The 15,987-nt window shown below is 43.0% G+C and overlaps 1 pseudogene; it reads left to right on the plus strand.

The window, feature by feature from the left end:
- The first annotated feature begins 3,424 nt into the window (after window positions 1–3,424).
- Window positions 3,425–13,338, plus strand: LOC129678754 (homologous-pairing protein 2 homolog; annotated as a pseudogene).
- The last annotated feature ends 2,649 nt before the right edge of the window (window positions 13,339–15,987 follow it).

Below are 15,987 nucleotides of genomic sequence, written 5' to 3' on the forward strand. Positions count from 1 at the left end.
ATTTGCCCTCTAATATTGTAGCATAGCAATAAGGTAGCCAAACTCTATGGGAAGCCTCAGTGTATAGATACATAATTATGTAGCAGTGCCTGCACCCAGAAAGGAAAACACTGAATTTTTAAACAAATTTGAGCACATAAAAATACTTCCTATATCTATGTGTGGTAGTGCATACTGGTAAGTAAGGGGGTCTGGAGTTTGAGGCCATCCTAGGCAAAACAGAACATCCTGGGCCTCCCTGGACTCCATATCAAAGTTAAACAGAATTTTTGTAGCTATCATACTCTCTGATTGCAGTGTAATGCAGCTAAAAATTACAACATGGACATTTTAAAGCTCCCTCCTAAAAAACTACTGTGTTAAAAAGAAATCTAAAAAACATTTTCAAACTATCTAGAGAATGAGGGTAAGAAAAAACTCCTTATGGAAAACAACAATAGCAGAATAAAAATAAATTATTAAGTTTTGAACAAAAAACTAATAAAATATTAACTACTGTGAGGAAAATGGAACTTGCTTTGTAATAAATATGGAAGTAGGAACTAATGAATTAGGAAACAAGTAGGGCTAATCCAAATATCAAAATTGTGCCTAGGCAATGAGAATTCTGAAGGAGCTTCCTCTCTGTCTCACTGTTTTTCTATGTCTCTGTCTCTCTCTGGTCTGTGTGTGTGTGTGTGTGTGTATTCAGGGGTAGAGAAAAGAAGACAGGGAGAGCTCAATGAACAAACTAAGCAGGAGACACAAGGATTCAGGGAAATAAACAGGAGTCAAAAAAAAAGTCCCATTCTTATGTTTTCAAATGTTTGCAGTCCCAGTAAGGTTGTTTCTTCTTCCTGGAAGTCTGGAGGAACATTCTCCTGCTTACTGTCTGCCCACCCCATGCTATTCGTAGGTGTTTCATAGCTCAAGTGGGATCCTTATTCCTATCAAATCTTTTTAAAATAGTTATTATTCTCCTTCTGTATATGAAACCACCATTTATTAAATTTCTATTGTTGGCCAGAGCATAAGAGATTGGCAGACATAGTTGCTAAACACACACCATATCTTTCAGACATTCTCTTTGTCTATAGTATTTTGTTTATAAAGAATCTTTGTCCCTTTGTATATAAAGAAGCTGAGGCTTGTAGAGTTTAGGTTACTTTTTTCAGTATTCCGTGGCTTGATTCAAACAGAATTCTCTGCTCTGAAGCTGAGTTTTGCTCATGATGCTATACTGCCTCTCCATGGATAGAGATAGAGATCACACATTCATAAAACCTGCATCCTGCTGGCAAGTTGCTGAGAAGGAAGGCTATGGTAACTATAAAAGCAAGAGTCACAAGGTCTCAACACTAATTGGAACACCTTTGTGGGGGCCAAATTCAAAACCATGTATCTGGATGCTTAAGACAATTAGGTTTACACATGCAGACTCAGGAGAGCTGTTCTTGTATAGCTCAAGTGCTTGTAGTCTTTGTGCCTCCAGAGCCCACCATGGTGCCAGAGGAAGTGTTGCATTCTGCAAGGATTAAGTAGGAGGACTTGAATAAATGTCTACCACAGAGCTAGGGAATTAACAAGAAATAGGTATTAGGGAATATCTCTGTGGAATATCTCCTTATATCCTTGGTTGGTTCATTCTCTCTCTCTCTCTCTCTTTCTCTCTCTCTCTCTCTCTCCCTCTCTCTCTCTTTCTTTCCTCTCTGAAAGCTTCTGTAAAGTCTACTATTCATGTACATCAACCAGGACATAAAAGGCAAGGACACCTGAGTGATGTACTAACTCAGGATTAGCCTCCTGCAGTCTCCTGCATGGAAGACAAATGTAGCGATAATCCATTAGATGGGAAGCACCCCAGCAGAAAGCCCAAAAGCTAACTCACGCTCACCATCTAGTCCTGTGCTACTCATGTGCACTCACATACTCTTTTGGCCCTCGAAATAGAACTCAGGGCCTTGTGGATGTCAGGGAATTGTTCTCCCACTGAGCAACATTCCCAGTCCCGTGTTCTGCATCACGATTGTCACAAATTACAGTTCTGTGAGGCTCTTCCCAAACCAAAACACTCTCGGCTGATGCAAAGCGCCAGCTGGTCCTGCCAACCACTGCAAAAGCTAATGAGCTTAATGTCAGGAAAAACAGTCAGATAAGACAAGTATAAAGACTAAACTGAAGAGGTCCAGGATGCAAACTTGGAGTTGCTGATGAGAAGCATTCATTGCAACATCATTAGTAAGATCCTGCTTTCTAGAACTATCTATCAGTGGCATGGAATGAGGTGGAAAAAGTGGTCTGTCACCAAGAGACTTCAGTCATGGGCAAGGCTGCCACCTGCTGCCGGGGCTGCTGCAGTAGAAATGCCTGGATTGGGCAGAATGTTAGGCTGGAGAGCAGAGGAGTTGATTCTCATAAGGACTCTAAAACTCTGACCTGGCATCCCCATGCCAGGGCCAACCCAAGACCCACGTAGGCAACCAACCACCTTTCAGTGTCAGTCCATGAAAGTAGGACCCCCAATTTGTTTTCCTAATTTATTTGATTATGGTCACATGAACAGTAAAACCATTAACACTTCCACTATGTTATGCAGGTCTTAAATATGCCCCCAAGGTTCACGTGTTCAGGGGTCAGTCTCTATTATGAGGTGCTTAAAGGTGGTAGAGCCTTTTAGAGGAAGGGCCAGGGAGAGGAAGTAACATCTTTGGAGGGTGTAGCAGATGTTGACATTCCAGCCCCTTCCCCTCTCTTTGCTTCACAGGCACGGTGAGATGAACTTACATCTACCATGTGTGCCTGCCATTGTGCTGCCGTAGGCCCAAAGCACCAGGAATAAGTAACTGTTTTAGACTGAGACTTAAATCTATGCTTCTGGACCAACAAGATGGCCCAGTGGATTGAAGTGCTTGCCGTAGAATCCTCACCTGAGATAAAAGGAGAGAGCCGACTCTGGAATGTTGTGCTTTGACTTCCATGCGCATCCAATACACACACGCAAACATACACACACACACACACACACACACACACACACACACACACACACACACCACCAGCACCAGCACCACCACCACCACATACATACAATAATAATAAGAGAAATAATTCTCTTCCTTAGGAGTTGATTTTTTTCAGGTGTTTTGTCATCCTAAACTAACAACATTTGTTTGGATGTTGCCACTTCTCAGGAAGGTAAATTGTTTAGGTCAAATATTCCAAAGTTCATCATGCTTCTGAGTCCTTTCAAAACAACAAATATGACTTAAAACAAAGGAGTTCCGAATCCAACTTTAGGTCTCATGTTGGACCTTATATCTCAGTTATAGTTATGGCTGGAGTATTTTTTTTTTTCCTTTCATGGTAAGGAGCAAGACCTATGCCTCCAGATTGAAAAGCAAAGCCTAGGGGGCTGTTCTGAGTTTTACTCATGGCGGAAAAGGCCATGAGTAAAAGCTATTCCGAGGTAGCAGCCAGAGCCCAGGGATTATCATGAGGTACCTGCAGAAAGAACATGGACAAGGCTCTGGTGGTGAAGGCACTGGATCAGCTGGTCCAGCAAGGCAAAATCAAGGAGAAGATGTACTGCAAGCAGAAGATTTATTTTGCCGATCAGGACCAGTTTGAGACATAATGCTGACCTCCACAACCCTCACTGCTAAGGTGCAGAGCTTACAGCAAAGCTGCCGCCACATGGAGGCTGAGCTGAAGGAATTAACAGGTGCTCGGGCCACTCCTGGGATGCAGAAAGAGATCCAGGAGCTAAAAAAAGGAATGTGCTCACTGCACAGAGAGACTGAAGAAAGTCAAAGCAGCTACCAACCATGTCACGCCAGGAGAGAAAGAGGAGGTGTGCAAAGACAGGCAGAAGTGTTGTAAAGAGTGGAGGAAGTGGAAGAGAGTGACCACAGAGCTGTGTGATGCAGTCCTTGAAGGACACCCCAAGAGCAAGAAGCAGTTCTTTGAGGAAGTCGGGATAGAGACAGATGAAGATCATAATGAAGGGTCCTTGGCGGAGACTGGGAACAGATGCCCCTGGCTGGCCACCTCGTTCAGGTGGGGTTATTATTGTTCTTGCTATTCTCCACCTTTGGCGGTGGGGAGAAGCACAAAATATTATGATGTTGGGTAGAGGGATTCAGGGCTGGTAGTCAGAAAGGGGTGGTCACGTCCATTTGTTGTCCATATTCAGAGGCCTCAACAAGGACTTATAACAATCCTAAAGGAAAGTATTTGGAATACTTATTGTAATGTAATTTGATATAAAAGTACTTAATTTCCTCTGGATGATCAAATCTCCCAGATATCAAACCTGGGGAAGGCAGCAGAGAACACGGGAGAGAAAAGCACAGAAAGGTTGTCACACACCAACATTTGAGACTCCCAAGGCATTACCCTGGCCTACCCCAAGAAAACCTGAGTGTCTTCTGTACCACTTACTCTATTCCCAGAGTAGGCAACACACTGGTGGTGGTGGATATGCAGATACATTACACGGAAGAGGCTGGAGTGCTTTGGAGAGCCACTTAGAATTTTGGAAAACTACGTGTAATAGAAATGTACTGTTGATAGTTAGAAAATAAATTCACATATGTAAAAAAAAAAAAAAAAAGCAAAGCCTAAACTAATGATCTTCAAGGAAAAAAAAATGCTACTTTGATTATCTAGACAGCCGTTCATTTATTCAGTAACAGTTCCCGAAACTGGGTAGGTGCTATGTGTTCAATTTGCAGAGATGGATGAAAGAGCAGCTGCCTTTAACTAGTAGGAGCTTAGCTGCCTCCTGTTGTTCTTTGACCTACTGTATCTCATTTTGTAGAAACACAGCCTTTAACAAATTAAGTCTTTTCTGATGCGTGTGTGTGTGTGTGTGTGTGAGTGTGTGTGTGTGTGTGTGTGTGTGTGTGTGTGTGTGTGTGCGTGTACGCATGCAATGCAATGTCAGGCGCTTTCCTGGGTCACTCTCCACTCTACTTTCTGAGACGGGGTTCCCTCAGTGAACCTGGAGCTTCATGACTTTGGCTAGGCTGGCTGGCCAATGAGTCCCAGGGATCTCTCTCCACACAACTTCCTCCCCTGTGAGCTGGGATTACAGCTGCTGCACTGGGTATTTTGGATGGGTGCTGGGGATTTGAACTTGAGTCCTCGTGCTTGTGATGAATGTACTTTCCCACTGAGTTATTCACCCTCTCCTGTTGTGCTTTTCAGTGTTCTTTGTTTAAGAGAGAGGCAGACATCCGCTTAATTTTATAGTTGGAAAGCCCTTCAGGAAACGTAAAAGTGCTTTGAAAGGTAGAGAAAAAAAAATCCTCATTTTCTCCCTAGTTAGATTATGAGCTAGAGGGACTAGTAAAATGTTAATCTGCACTGTGATGTAGGGGTCATCTGCTCTCATTCTGGACCCTTTTCATGGATCACAAACTTCAGGAACACAAGCACTGAAAGCAGACAGCGAAGCGATCGGAGGCTGATGGACAGCAAGAACGGAGTTAAGCTGGGAACACACCATTGTTACCTTCAGAGTGCAGGCACCCACTGCTCTGCCCTCCAAACACCCTCATGAAATTATAGCTGAAAAAAAAAAGGCTTGTTTCCTACGACCCAAGGGCATCAAGTGGCATGCCAAAAGCAGAACAGGGGGCAGAGCTCCCAAGGAAGCAACAGGATTTCACTTGTAGGGAATTTTTAAAAGTTTGCAAGCATAGGATTGTACTAGAACATGCGCTTAGCATGGGCAAGACCCTGAGTTCTGAAAAGGCTTTGGATTTGAGGTTCAAGGGGGATACTGAGCTAGGCTGTCTTTTTAGGTAATAGATTCGTTCAAGGTTATTAATGCCCCAGACAGACAGCAACACGGGGAGGACTCTGAGGAGAGTTTGAGGCCACGTGGCAGAGTGAAAGTCCCTTCCTAAAGGTTTCAGAGGAAGGGCCTGGGAAAGGGTAAAAGGTTTTCTTCTTTTGTTCTGCCGTGGCTGGGGGAAACGAGCAAGTAGACAGTTAAGGAATGTAAGGTCAGCGCCAGTTTGATTTGTCCATGTTCTGGGACTCAAGCATGCAGGGTCATCAGCAATAGGGTCTCACTGTCAAGCTCTGTGGGGCAACCAAGAGCAATGGCAGCAGCTCTTGGGGGGTTGTAGGGAGTTGTGTTTGGGACCCCATGGGCCGACAGCTCCAAAAAAATAACCCACCAATGAGCAGTTTGTTTGCTAGCCTCTGGTGACTAGTAGGGGCACTGTGGCCTGTTATAAGGTAACTCCACTTTAACTTTTTATGTGTGTGCAAAGGTATAGTTTAGGAAGCTTCTACCATTTCAGGTTTCCATATGACTTTTTTTTTTTTTAACAAGTCTCACATTATTTAATCCTTCCAGTTTCCTTCCTCCCTCCCCCCTCTTCCCTCACAGTAGCTAATCACTTTCTGTTCCATAATTTCCATTTAACCCTTTGTACAAGTGCATGTTCTCTCTCCTCCCTTGAACGCCCTTAGTTCAACCTGGCCTCTATGCACATTACAGATGAAGCATATCTAAACATTCAAAGCGAACATTTCAACTGGCTAGCCTTCATAGTAATAGGAGGTGCTATACATGTTACTGAAGGAGAAAAGCAGTCATCGCTCTTACCCAACTGTGAACCCTGTGAGATACGATAATCACTGTCCTGGGAAGGCATCGACCACTGGTAAACCAGTGACACGAATGGCATGGAGTTAACCAGCCATTTTCTGCTTGAATTTAAGATGTTCTTCAGAGAGTAAAAGCAGTATCTCACCATTGTCAGGCTAAGAACCTAGGCCTAGCTAGATTCTAGGCCCATGGATACAATTCACTGCTACTATTCTGCTAAACAGACCTCGTAGTAAACCAACTCCTAAAAACATACCATGATACTCATAAATTTAGGCATCTTTCAACCTCTATCAGAGAAGCTCTGTTTAAAGTCGATGATGACCAATGCAGAAATCCATGACTGGCCAGGGTGAAGAGAATAAGTTACTGAAGAATATTCAGTCCTAAATGTAACATATATAACATTCCCTCCCCTCAAAGACTTAGGGGTCACTGAGAAAGAAGTGACAGAAGGAGAGTAAAAGCTAGAGGCAGTGGATAGCTCTAAGGGAACCGTGTCTTCTGGGTGCAGAAGGGCAGGATCACATATGAACTCACAGCGGTATGGCAAGACCTATGCAAACTAAATCCAGAACAAACTCCACCACAGAGAGAGTGTGGGATACAAAGTTCTACCCCAACATGAGGAGCTACTGACAACTCTTGGGTGCTAGGAGAGGAAGACTCAGTTCTCTCCAAGAATATATAATATAAGGTGATCAGTAAACATCTTCTCTGGATGGCCACTTACTAGGGGGCAATGGCACACGGAAGAATCTAGAAGAGCAAATCGCTTTAGTTCTGGGAATCAGATTATTATAATTACAGCTAAGTGCCGTGTTTAAAATAGAAGGGAGTTACAAAATGGTGAGGCCCTGGCTAACAGGTGCCTCCCTCAGCCTTATAAAAATGGAAATAGTACAGCTAAGAAAAAGCACGTCTACTTTTTACAGATCACTGTACGTTAGCAATGCCACCTGCCCTTGCTACTTGGTTCAGGGCCCCATAAATGCCCTGGTGAAGAAGTCCATGGTGGGAAGAGGACAAAGTTTCCCAGTCATGGAGAAAATGAACTTTTGCAGTGTTTGGGACTTCTATTCCTTTCTTTTTCTGCATTTGCCTCCTCTTAACAGTTCTCTTCTTCTTCCTACATATGTCTGGCTGTCTAATAGGGACAGAATCTATATTCCTTATACTAAATATAAAGCCAGTAGATCACCTCTGTCCCGAGACCCTAGCAAGACCCAGATCTTGACAGGACTCTGTCTGCATGCTCTTTCGTTTGTATCTTTTATCTTATTTGGATCTTAGACCTGTTTTGCTTTCTCTACATTTAAAAGTCCCCTAAATTTTTCTGCTCTTCAAAATATTCAGTTTTCTTCCTCCCTGAATCCTCCATTTGCATACAATGTTCTGCAAGGCTAAGAACTGATCACACAAGGACAAACACTTCAGACAGATCTCATCTTGCATGTGCCACGTATTACTGTATTACTTTATCAACCTCAAAGTGGTTTCATGCCATCATGCTGTTAGAATGGTAAAGCTTTGGCCCTGCAAGGCCGGCCGAGAGCTTTCTCTCTTACTTCTCTGAGGGTGTGAGGTTAATTTACACAAAGGCTGCCAGTGCTTGAAGCATGTTCACAAACGTTCGCTCTCCATTTTCATTCAAGTGGCATTTTTAGTTGTGAAGTCCTTTTCCAGTACGGTTGAATCCCAAGTGCAGGGGGAATACTGAGAACAACACTGCCCTTGTTGCATTCCTACTGTTCTACTTCCACAGGTCTGGTCTCATTTTACCTCCAATGGCATGGAGATACAGAAAGAGTGCTTTTGGTAGATACACACCTACTCTGAAATGCCAAGATGACACACATAGACTCTGGAAAACCTTTTGGAAAACTTGAGTCCAGCTGCACCCAACTATGACTCATTTTGGAAACAAATGCATATAGCACTTTTTTACTTACAGATGAGACTTTCTCCAATGGCCAATGTATTGTTAGACACAGAAGGAAGCTCTAAGGGTCAGCAAATCATTGTTCTAGTTTCATCTCTGTTGCTGCCATAAAATATTCTGATGAAAGCAACATAAGGAAGCTCATAGTCCATCAGTGCAGGATCTCAAGCAGAAACCAGAAACCATTCAGGAATGCTGCTGGCTGGTTCTCAAGCTCATGTTTAACTTGTTTTAATTTTCTTATGCTGTCCAATGATCTGCCCAGGGAATGAAACTTTCCAGGGAATGGCTCTTCTCTATGAATCATTAGTAAACACAATCCTCCGAAGATATGCTCACAAGGCAATCTGATCTGGGCAATCACTCCATTTAGACTCCCTTCTCAGGTGTCTCTAGTTGACAGTTGAAGCTAACTAACACAGTCACTCCTTGTCCTAGGTCTCTGCTTCTACCTCTCATTTTAATTTATTTATGAAAGCCAGCGGAACACAAATGGGAACTATTGTTTGAGATATCAGTACAGTTCCATTGTGTTTTATCAGAGTAGTCATTTGCTTAACAAATGATACCTGTTTGTTTTTTGTGTTTTTGTTTTTTGTTTGTTTGTTTTGAGGCAGAGTTTCTTTGTGTAGCGTTGGCTGTCCTGGACTTGCTTTGTAGACCAGGCTGACCTCAAACTCACCGAGATCTGCCTGCCTCTGCCTCCCTGAGTGTGCTACAGCACCTGGCCCTAATAAAAGATACCTTAAAGTTTTCACAGAATTAAAAAATTTCAAAGAGAGTTACCCTTTTGATACCATTATATTCCCATGAAGACAGAAGTTCTTCAAAAAAATCACCACTAACCTAGAAACAGATGAATATGGTGATTACTCAGTGCTTCTAGAAGGTGGAAGGTTTGGGGATATATGAGTCAAAGGTTCCAAAATTTCAGGCAGGCAGGCAGGCAGGCAGTAGGAGTAAGTTCAGAAGATCTGCTGTACTTACCATGGCTAGAGTTGTCACAAAATCCACCAAGAGAGTCAATTGTAAGTGTTCTCATATATAAAATAATAATAATAATGTATGTTCATACACAAAATAATTGCTAAATGTGGCCATTCTTCAATGTATGTATGTGTCACAATACCACACTATACACCAGAACCATCTACTTTTTTCATTTTCTAATTTATAAAATGAGTAAGATTATTGATGTTAGAAAACTGACAATTGCTGCTTGGCACAAATGTCTTCTTTGCCAAGCATACATGTATAATTTGTAAAATACTTGTTTCACTCTAAAGATAATTCTGGATTGTGATCATTTTACAGCCACTTCTGGATTGAGGAAAATGAGGTGTTTTTGCTATTCATGGAAACATTTTTCAGGAACAAAGCTTAGTGTTTTCTTTACCTAAAAACAAAACAACAAAAAAAAAAAACCTAATAAGCAACTGCTTTTGAATAATTTTAAAAGGATACTCATTGCTGTACATAACTTAGAGACCCACAAAAAAATGGTGCGAGCTAGGAGTGGTGTGGCTCAATCGTAGAGCATTTGTCTAGCATGTGTGAGGCCCTGGACTCCATCCACAGTGTTCCACACCAACACAAAAAGTGGTGTTTCTGTGATGGACACCATGCTCCAATATTGGTGAGTGGTCTGATTTACAGTATTTAAGAAGTTACTTAAAGGCTGTGGATGTTCTGAAACAGGCTCTTAACCCTGGAGCACAGGCTGGACTCAGACTTAACCATCTTGCCTCAGTGTTCTGAGTGTTCTGAGTTTGGCATGAGCCACCATGCCCACCATGTGTGCCTTTAAGGTAATTAAGTGAACATCTACATAACAGGAGCCTTGGAAAAGTACAGAGAATTTCCCTCCAGGGCTCAGCGTCCTCTCCAGGTGACAACACTGCCTCCTAACAACCAGCCTCCCCTGTTTCTTACTGACAGATTGATTCTGGTTGTAATCTACTGCTGTGACAATAAAATAAAAATGGCTCATTTCCCCTGTGGTCAGATGAAGTCATATAAACTAGTTCTGACTAAACCAAGTAAGCAGAAGTTGTGTGAGGGATTTCCAGAACACTCCTTCACATTATAGGCACTGGCAGGATTCCAGCCTGGCACCTCCTTTGCCTTCTGGCTCCTCTGGAAGAAGTTCTCTTTTCTCTTTGGCCCTCTCTTCCTTTTAGGCTGGTGTCCCAAGAACCAGCACAAGGGGTGCAGCAGGGCAGTTGCCTTATTTGGGTGAGGCCTCTGGGAACTGCCTCTACTAGAAGTTAGTCAGCAGTCTCTGATTGCTTAGTCTAGAGTTTCATTTTAGTCACTAGTTCCTGATTGGCTAGTCTAGAGTCTCATTTTCCCTTAGGAAAGGCACAGATAAGAAAAACCCCAAGTTTGCTTTCACTTATGTTTGTAAATAACACAAGGTTAAGGGCCTCTGTGAGGCTTAACTGGCTCTGTATGCTCAAGGCTTCTTTCAGGCTTTGTCTACATTTTAATTTACCCTACCAAAACTGTAGGTGATATTGTGTACTGAACATTTGCTTAGAGAAGAGGTTTCAGGGGCTCCCATATAAGCATGTGTACTTTCATGTGCACAGCACACACACACACACACACACACACACACACACACACACACTTAGATGTATGAAGGGAGATGGGTATGTCAATTTTTTCAACCACACTAATAATTTCATTGTTTACATTTACACCAAAATAGCATAATGTACAATGAACATTAAAAATGTACACAAATAGTTAATGTATAATAGAGCCTGTTCTGGCTAGTTTTATGTCAACTGGACACAAGCTAGAGTCAACTGAAAAGAGGAAACCTTAATTGAGAAAATGCCTTCATAAGATCAGGCTGTAGGTAAGCAAGCCTGTAGGCCATTTCCTTAATTGGTGATTGTGGGGAAAGGCCCAGCCCATTGTGGGTGGTGCCCTGGGCTATTGGTCCTAGGTTCTATAAGAAAACAAGCCACCAGTAAGCAACTCCCCTCCGTGGCCTTTACAATGGTTCCTGCCTCCGGATTCCAACCCTGTTTGAATACCTGTCCTAACTTTCTTTGGTGATGGACAGTAATGTGGAGGTATAAGCCAAATAAACCCTTTTCTCCCCGAGTTGTTTTGGTCATACTGTTTCACCACAAAAATAGGAATTCTAACTAAGACAGAGTCCTAATAATATTGTTTTGTTTTGTTTTGTTTTGTTTTGTTTGTTTTCAAGACAGGGTTTGTCTGTGTAGCCTTGGTTGTAGGCCTTGAAAGTCACAGCAATCTGCCTGCCTTTGCATCCTTGAGTGATGGGATTAAAGGCGTACACCACCACACCCAGCTAGTCCTAATGAATTTTAAACTGTCATCACTTGGTGATTACTACTTCCAGGCAAAATGTTTTTATCATGGCAGAGAGGATTCATCCCAGCTTGTTCCCAGTGTCCATTCCCAGCCAGATCCAACCAGGTAGCTACTGTCCTTTCTGCCTCCCCTCTTTACCTCCCATCTTTTGAACGTCTCCTAGGGCAGGACTCTTATGTTAAATTTCTCCCATCACTATAACAATTCTGCAGAGACTTTGTGATTTAAAACAATACACATAGCCTGGCATGGTGGCCCATGCCGTTAGTCCCAGCACTTGAGAAGGGAATGCAGAAAGATCAGTCATTCACAGTCATCTTTGCTTATATAGGGAGTTTAAGGCCAGCCTGAGCTACATGAAACACAGTGTAGATATAAACAAATAAACAAATAAAAGCGCATGAGCCCCCTCATGGTACTGCAAGCCACAGATCCACATTGAGTTGCTTGGCTAAGATCACATTTTATCAGACTGGGCTCCTTTGGAAGGCTGTAGGGAACAAGCTGTTTCCTGCCATTCTCAGCTTACAGCAGCTGCCTGCACCCCTTGATTAGTGGCTCCCTTCCTTCATCTTCAAAGCCAGCAATGCACCAACTTCACATCTGTCTCTAAACTGCTAAGGACCTCTGCTCACCTAGAAAACCCAAGACAATCTCCCCATCTCAAAAACGGCAGATGGCAAACCTAGTTCCATATATAACCTCAATCCTCATATTTTACGTAACCTAGCATAGCGATCTAGGAGATGAGAAAGTGGGCAGTCTATTTGTAATATTTTTTGATACACAGATCTCTTATAGCTAAGGACCAAACAGGTACTTGTTTGGCCAGTTGTGACTGTGCATATTCACCTCCAGGAAGCAGACATCTTTGGGAGAACTATTTAAATGCTCCCAGGGTTCTTTGGACCAATCCAGTTGCTGGACGTGTCATATTGTCCAGCAGCCATGAGAGCAGCATGAGCATGCTTGAGAGCGGCATGCTCAGAGGAATGCTTCCGCTTTTATGAAATGGGCCAGGTCCCCCCCGCCCCGCTCTGTGCTCCTGCTCCCCTCTTGGTAAAACAGGCTAATATTTATTTCATCGAGTCATTGAGAGAATTAAAGCGTATTACATAACCGTGCTTAGCACTTTATGGAATGTGTGGCCCAGAGCAATTTCTAAATAAATGGCAGTTCCCTATGACCACACAGCCACGATTAGAACTCCAACATACTGCGAATGCTGGGGGCTTGTGAGCTGCACTCCTCTTCCCTTCATTCTCCTCAATTTTATCCATTTTCTTTTAAATAGAGCCGTAAAGGAGAGGATAAAGGCCCACCATACTTTGGACTCAAACCCTACGAAAAACTATTTCTTCTACCAGCTGTCAATATGATTGACTGTCAGGATGCAGCCAACCCCAGAGTAGAGTATGACAGAACATCAGAACACTGAGCTCAAGTGCAGGCTCCAATGAGCTCACTGTGGTGTGAACCTGGGGACAGGACAGTAACCTCAACAAATGTGGGGTTCCCAGAATACGAGGGACATCTAAAGACAGCATGGTTCTATCTTTCAAAGGAAATGTAGGTTTCCTCAGTAATTGGCAAGTGAGAAATGGTCAGAGCATCTTCAACAGACCAGGAGGCAAAGAGAGTGGGAGAGGAATTGGATTAACCAAGGAGGCTGGGAAGGCTGGTCTGTCTCAGAACATTAATTTGGGGAGATATTAGGTTAAGCTTTCCAGAGACGCAATGCTAGCCCATAATAAATGTCTGCCCTCTCTGTGATGGCCTCAGAATTTCCCAGGAGATGACAATTTATTTCAATTAAATCCACTGCTCTTTTGACAGTTCTGTTTTCATGAAAGAATATGCAGCTGCCTCGGAAGATCATTTTAGTTCAAAGAAATGCTAGAGCTAGCAAATAAAACTCATTAAAATATGTTGACGTTTTCTAGAGGCATGAGTATATGTACTCTGTAGGGTGTGTGTGTGTGTGTGTGTGTGTGTGTGTGTGTGTGTGTGTGTTGACATGTTACCACACATGTATGGATGTCAGAGGACAGTTTTTAGGAATCCTTTCTCTCCCTCCACCATGTGGGCTTGATGGCAAGTGCTGAATCACCTCACCAGTCTAATATTAGACACCTACTTAAAATGTGGGTTCCATTTAATATTAAAATAGTGGTGCTTTCAGATACAAACAGTAGGTACAAAGAATTTATTAGAGAATATATACTAGCTCATGGAATTGTTGGGAAGTCTAGAGACCTAAACTTGGAAAATACAAGTCCCAGAATAAGGAAAGCTACTCCAGAAGGGTGGCCCTTTATGGAATGTGAAGGCCAGAGCCATTACTGAATAAACAACAGTGTTGTCTACAACCACACAGCCTTGATTAGAGCTCCAACACTTTGTGAACACTTATGAGTCGCACTCCTCTTCCCTTCCCTTCCTTCATTCTCCTTATACATTTTCTATTAAAAAGAATCATTAAAGAGAGGATAAAAGCATGAGCACATGCTTAGGGAATGGCCATCACCAGCAGACCTGGACCAAGTTGCCCCATTGCACTTGAGCTCATCCAGCTGGAGCTGACCTCGGATCTGCACCTATGCCATTCCTCTGTGCCAGGCTTCTCCAGGCCATCTGAATGACCTGGGTGACTTGGAGAGCAAGGCCTGGGATTCTTACACAATGAGAAGATTGACCTTATTCCTCTAAATCCCTAAACTCTGTGTGCTTCTGGCCTTGGGTAACAATACAGCAGTCAACGGCACCTAGGAACTGAAAATCAGAGCATCCTAAAAGTTCTGCAGCCTATTGACCAGAAACATGAGTCAGAACCAAGGTAAGCCAAACACACAGATTCCTTCTGCACTATGGTCCAATGGCCTTTGTGGGTTACCCATTTTATTCGTTCCAGGGAGGTGCTGAGAATATTATATCACCACTCCACTCTGCTAGCTACTTTGGTGCTCTAACCCCAGCACCTTGGGGAAGGACAGATTGATTTTATCTCACAGTTGGAGGGGACAGACTACTATGGTGGGGGCGTCATGGGGATAGGAATGTAAGGTGGCCGGTCACTTTCTATCTGCAGTCTAGAAGCAGAGAGCAATGAGGACATGCACTCATCCAGGGAATGCACCACACCACTCACATTCAGCCTAACCTCCGTCAGTCTGATCTACAGGCTCTCTCATGGCCATGCTTAGCAGCTTGTCTCAGCTGACTCTAGACCATGTCAACTTGACAATAGTAACTGTCATGGCTACTTAATCCCTTCAACCACCTAAATTAGATTCATAAGTTCAGTAAGGCTCACAAATCATACAACTTTCTCAAACCACAGGATCTAATCCCAAACACATTTGATTCTAAAATTCATGATATTTTCACAGTTTCAGTAGACAGTCTTCCTGGGAAAAAAATTAATTGCTCATCCACAAGGTTGTGGTACAGGAAAAATAGAGGTTCCCTTTTGGGGGTTCTTAGTCTCATTAAGAAAAGAATCTATGCATGAACTCAAGTGAAAGCTCAAGAGCAATGTTATTAAAATTTTTAATTGAAAAAAAAATGGTTTCATACAGTATATTCTGATCACACTTTCTTTTTTCCCGTTGCCTCCCAGATCCTCCCCACCTCTCCACCCACCCAGCTCCATACCCATTCTTTCTCTAAAAAGAAAAAAGAAAAAGAAACTCCCACACAACAGAAACAGAAAATCAGAGAACAAAATATGCAAGCAAAAGACCAACAAGACAAAAACATTCAAACAAAGCTATAGGGGACAAAAAGTTACCAAAAAGCACTACTGATCTCAATTTTTGTCTACTCTAAGGCAGGAGGCCCACTCTGAGCTATGCTTACCATCTCCAGAGAAACCCACTGGACAAGACAGTAGGTATCAATAGCAGATAGCTTCTCAGTCAGGAATGGGAACCTGTGCCCACCTCCGCCCCCCCCCCCCATCTCAGTGCTGGGAGCTGTCTGCCTTGAATCTGCGCAGTCTCCGTGCACGCGCCCACAATCTTTGTGGGTTCGTATGTGCGCCGGTCGTATTGTACCAGGAGGATGCTGTTTCTTTGGAGTCACCTCT

The sequence above is a fragment of the Psammomys obesus genome, unplaced genomic scaffold, assembly GCF_907164565.1.
Source record: "Psammomys obesus unplaced genomic scaffold, mPsaObe1.curated_primary_1811, whole genome shotgun sequence".
Lineage (NCBI taxonomy): Eukaryota > Metazoa > Chordata > Mammalia > Rodentia > Muridae > Psammomys > Psammomys obesus.